We start from the raw sequence: 5,574 nt of genomic DNA, 5'->3' as shown, positions 1-5,574 counted from the left end.
GTAAAACATGCAGTTCTGCACAATCCAACTTGCAGAGCAATGGCTGACAGTCTTTCAGGAGTCTCACGACTCCGTGTTTTGCTCTGTTTAGCCTGAAGAAAGACTGGAAGTTTTTTCCATTGAGGTGCCCTCATAACTTGTCTATGATGAACACAGGTGACTCTACTGGGAGCTGCTGGTGTCTTTGAATGAAGTTGTTATTTGGCTTCGGGACTCTTCACTGTCTCTTTTGGACACACATACACACACACGCCTCTGTTTAGTAGTTTTAAATTGTAGAGATTATCTTGTTACCTGGAACTTTGCAATGTGCCACCATATTGCCAGAGGTACTCACAAAAATGAATTTGAAGTGACTGGAAAGTAGATAGAAATGCAAATTCCCACAGCGATAAAATAAAAAGACCGTCATTTACTGCTGAGGGAAAGAAATTTGGCCTAAAGAATCAGCCTCTGATTTAGCCCTTTTGTATAATTTGCAATGTCCTTGCTTTTATCTGAATTTCAGAATATATTCACAATTTTAGAAGGCATATTTTACTAAAATAACCCTACACCTGTCGTGTATTTGAGTACAGTATGTGGTATAGTTTTGTTACACAGAGCATTGATTTCTCACACATTTCCTAATAATTTAGTTGGATTCATAGGGCTTCGGAGTTGACGTCACGTCGCAATGCATTGTGGGAGCGCGGCGGCATTTTCGGGGTCTATGAATCAAATCAAACACACTGTGTTGGAACGACGATTACAAGATGCTTAAAAGCAGCTTAAAAGAGAATGGACTGTATAGAGACCGATTGCGTCCAGAGGCGAAGCGGCGGTACTTGCAGAAAATAGCGTGCATTGGAAATGTGGACCCGTATGAAATACGGCCGTGGAGTAGAAACCCTGAAGACCAACCGCTATTGACGTAGCCTGATATATTTCATACCTTATCTGTGGAGTCAGCGCGTACAAGTCGTCATTCAATCAAAGGTAAGTCAGCTCGAGTACAGCGAGTGAAATGCGTTTGATTTCCCTGCAAACATTCAGATTACTGCAGCATAAATTCATTCATGAGGGGAAATTACAGTGAGAACATCTGGAGACTGTTAGGTGGATAACATAGTGAGTTCAGTGCATTGATGAGACACTGTCCTGAAGGATTTAGTTATTCTCTATGGTTAAAGAAATTGCAATGATTTATTAATGTTTATTATAAATAATTCTAATTATACATCTTGCTTCCATATTTGTATCTTGTGTCACTAAAAATACATTTTATTTTAGTTTTATACTTTGATTAATGACCTGCAGAATCTCCTTAACATATTAAGTGATTCATAATTGTCACTTTATGCTTTCTCCATCTCTAAAGTGATGACATCCTTGCATTACATACTTTAGGTTCATTTTCTGCAGGCAGGTTTCTGACAGAACAGACAGATTTAGACTATAACATGCAGCGTTCAATAGATGGACACATAAAGAAATGAAAAATCACATGTATGTGCTAACTTTCTTGACACTTTGTTACATTTATGATAAAGTAGATTAAACACATTTGTGTCGGCCTTGGCTCATAGTTCTTGTCTTTAAATGAACTTTGTCTGTGTGTGTTTCAGGTGCTGCACTCTAAGACTGAATGAACCAGCATTGCAGCCATGGGTCACTGTGAGCATCACAGGGAAGGTTGAAGCCGCCCGCTGCACCTGTATGGCCGGAGTCGCAGAGACCTGCACCCACGTCGCTGCTCTTCTGTCTAAAGTAGACGGAACAGTGTTGATCCGTGGCACAAGGACTGTTACAGATGAACCTGCATACTGGGTTTTGCCTGGTAATAATACCAAGATACACCCAGAGGTTGGCCATAAGATAGACGACTTCTCTTCAGCTGCCCAAAAAAAGGCTCTTGATCAAAACATACACAGACCATCTGTAGTGACAGGTAAAAGGAGCCGTCCTCAAAAAAGAAAAACCCCACCTGCTACTGTGGAGGAGTTGTCACTGCTATAATGCCATCATGTTTTATCTAGGGGTCTAGATGTATGCCTGTAGTGCACTGCTGTGTAAATAATTTGCATTTACTGAATATGTACTGACTGAGTCCCACTGTTCAAAAGTTGAATAAAGAAACTAAATTATTTTGCCTTTTTTTTATTTTTATTAAAACCACTTTATAGAACATCACATCAGTAACAGTGTAGAATCCATGTCATTTACAGTTTACAAATGACAAAATGTTTACACCAAATCATGAGTGTTTACATGATATCACCCACTACTAACATTACTTTATTTACTGTATCTTTTGAAAAAATAACAGCACAAGACTTAAGAACATTTAACAGGAGCAGGTTTCATTCTTCTCTGGTTTTATTATCACACTGTTCACCAAACGCAGCAAACCTTCACCATCTTATCCAGAAGGGTCACCTCTTCACCCTCACATGGAAGAAGTAATCTGATTGGCATGGTGGTTTGTTTGAAGCAGGTCCCTCGTGTAGCGCTGGAAACCAGTCATGATGTTTCATCCATTTCATCGGCTGGTTTGCTGCAATAATGCCAAATAATTAGCAACTCTATAAATAGACGGTAGTTCTGCAAAATCACTCAGTAGGATGTTTGTTCTAATTTGCTATGAGCTCAGAGCGCATCGAAAATGAAACTAATAGGCTATAAAGAGAGATATGAACATATTTAGAACTTACCGGAATGAAAATGTCTGGAGCACCAACAGATATTTGGAGATGGAAGAGAGCTGCACGTCAGCTCATCTCACAGCTGCTATCCAGGCTAGACGCCTTCGTTTGGTAACATCGATACACGAGCTGCCTCATGTCGCTTCCAGGTTGGGAAAGCATAAAAAGACAATCCAACCTTATTCCCGTGCCGGTCGTAAGATCGAACATTGCAGCCGAGCACACAGCAAGTACGAACCATGGCTATGCTATCGCTCCTAGCTTAGACCCCCAAAATGGTGAATCGGGCCAAAATCCTTTCCACGCCCACCCCCGTGACATCACGCTCCGAAGCCCTATACTGGAAATTCCCGTTGGGGACAAAGTTGAAAGAAAAGCAGAATTTCAACAAAAGCAAAACATTTCAGTTTTCTCAGTCAAATGCATGAACATTACAGTTCAAACACCCTCAAGCTTATTGGAAGTGAAATAAATCATTCTTCACCAAGTGGAGGCCACATCTCTTTCCTGTCTTGATCTCCAAATTTCTACAATGAATGTGAGACAATGCATTCATAAACCTGCAGTAGTATACGTGATCGATACCAGTGTGATTGGACTGATAGTTCGTTTCTATCACTTAAGTTCAGTTTTCAAAGGTGTATTTTGTTGTGTTGAAAAGCACAGTCATTTAGTGTTGATTAAGCTGTGTTTAGAATTTGCAAATTGATTCCTCTCATAAGTCATGCCATACTGTTCTCCCCTCCTGAGCTTCCTGTGTAAGTTAAAACTGGCAGTGTATCAGCTCGATACCAACATTTGCAATATTGTATGAATTCCAAATCCAAAATTTCATGGAAAAAACTTATTGATGTGCTTGATCTGTGTCTTGACATTAGTCAAATCAATTAAAAATTTAAATCAAATAAAAACTTTCCTGATTGTTTCATTATTTGCACTAAATTTAAAGCTGCTATTCATTTTGTTCATGATGGAAGTAGGCTCCTTTTAAATTTGATTAATTTGCACAAACACAGGTAGGACTCAAAGTGGCCCACATAGTAGGCCTTCACATGCAACAGTACACAATTGTTCAGTTTTGTAGGCAATAAAAACAATTGAATAAAAAGTAAAAACGTATTATTAACTTATAATTGCTTTTAGGAGGACAGCACTATTTTTCCCAGAGGGCAAAACTATTTCCTTTGTCCTTGATTGCATATTGTTGACAGCACACTTCCGGAGACAGGGCCACCGGGCAAGACGGAAATCAGACTTTACTGTGCCGGGATCCCGCCAGAGGTATCATGTCCATCCCTACAAGTCAAAGCTGACTTGGCTGTGCAAGTGAGATCCACGTAACATTAATAAGCTCACAGATTTGTGAACCGAGTACCTCAACCAGGTATTTCGTTTTTATGTCTGCAGACTAATAAGAGAGCAAAACTGGATTTTCCTTTAACAGTACCTTTTTAAGTTGGAGCCGCAGCACATCGGGAGTTTCACAAAGCAAGCAGTGGAACATAAGACTTAGCGACAATAGTTTCAAAGCACAAAGCAGAGCATTTCTGTAGAGGATTGTTTTTTCGCACAATGAGTCCCCAAATTCTCTGTCAGAACTTCACATGCCAGAAAAACTCCAAAAGCATCACGGCAAAGCTGCATAAATCAGTGCCTACCAAACAAAAATCATGAGATTACATTTTGCTTTTATCTCCATATTCCTTCAACATTACTTCCAGAGGCGGAGCCAGACATTTGAAACACCCGGGGCTTAGCCCAAAAGGATAGTATGCATGTGGGATTTTTTTTTCCCTTGGGGGGGGGGGGGGGGGGGGGGGGTAGAAATGACTGAAAGATTAATTGGCTCTGTATGACTTCATATAGGGAAAAATATATATCACATGTGCAGAACACCTTAAACTAGTTTTTTAATTAAGCAGCAAGGCAGAACAAAATCAGGGCTGTATCAAGACACGAGGACTAAACCCCAATTCAACCAGACCAAGAACTGATCCAGAATTAAAACAGGACTACAACAGTTCAAAATCAGGACTACTTGGGACTTAACCAAGACAGAACCAGAATCAGAACTAGATGATAGTAGCACTAAAAATCATCATAGACCTGCACTACATTTATTTTTTAATTTTACCAAAGTACAATATTTAGATTGAGAAAGGTTTATATAATTATTTAGCCTTGTTGTGCAAACAAGCCTGCATAACTTAATAAATATAGAATTTGAAAAATAACAAACCTAAAAAGAAACACTAGGTATGAGATACATGAGTACCTATGATACGGTGATACTTTTGGTAAACAACCATTTCACTAACATGTGTGTCTCACCTGCTCTTGTTCATCTCTGTTCTGTCCTCATTCTCCATCTCCCTCTCTTTTCCTCTCTCCCTCTTTGTGCTGACAATCATCAAATATACAGATATTTACAAACTCTTCAGATAAAAACACAAACACTTTTTAATTGTAACATCAAATCAGACTAAATGTTTATTTTTTTAGATTGATAAATATAAAAAACATATTTGTTAACTTTAAGAGTAAAGAGAGAAATCGTCTGTATTTCTTAATTGCAAATGGCACCAAATTGTATTCAAAATTGAGCCACACTTATGGAGCTCCACAGTTCTTTTCCTGGTGTTTTGGTTGACATCTCTTGATTTTCCCATGTCACAGAAACAGGCTCTGTGTTTTGCCTTATATGCATCCACAGCTGTGCCACCTGTTTACTCACATGGACTCTACTAACCTATCAGAAGCTTCTTCAGCTCAGAATGGAATCGTCTGGAGTTTTCTTATTAATTAACAATAAACTTAGTGTATATGTACTCCTAAATTTGATGAAAGTGATAAAAAACAGAAAGCTCTGTCTCTCTTTATTGTGACATTT

At 38.9% G+C, this 5,574-nt stretch overlaps 2 long non-coding RNA genes across 2 annotated transcripts; one reads left to right on the top strand and one right to left on the bottom strand.

Moving 5' to 3' along the window:
• Positions 1 to 653: 653 nt before the first annotated feature.
• Positions 654 to 2,126, top strand: LOC145429587 (uncharacterized). Its single transcript, XR_013909832.1, has 2 exons — positions 654 to 978; positions 1,608 to 2,126. It is a non-coding gene; the product is annotated as an uncharacterized LOC145429587 (long non-coding RNA).
• A 210-nt stretch (positions 2,127 to 2,336) lies between these two features.
• On the bottom strand, positions 2,337 to 3,019 carry LOC145429586 (uncharacterized). The gene is made up of 2 exons (XR_013909831.1): positions 2,694 to 3,019; positions 2,337 to 2,536 (listed from the first exon to the last, which is right to left on the bottom strand). It is a non-coding gene; the product is annotated as an uncharacterized LOC145429586 (long non-coding RNA).
• Positions 3,020 to 5,574: the final 2,555 nt, after the last annotated feature.

This window comes from Astatotilapia calliptera, chromosome 6 (genome assembly GCF_964374335.1).
Source record: "Astatotilapia calliptera chromosome 6, fAstCal68.1, whole genome shotgun sequence".
NCBI lineage: Eukaryota > Metazoa > Chordata > Actinopteri > Cichliformes > Cichlidae > Astatotilapia > Astatotilapia calliptera.
This window is presented reverse-complemented; position numbering and strand designations above follow the sequence as displayed.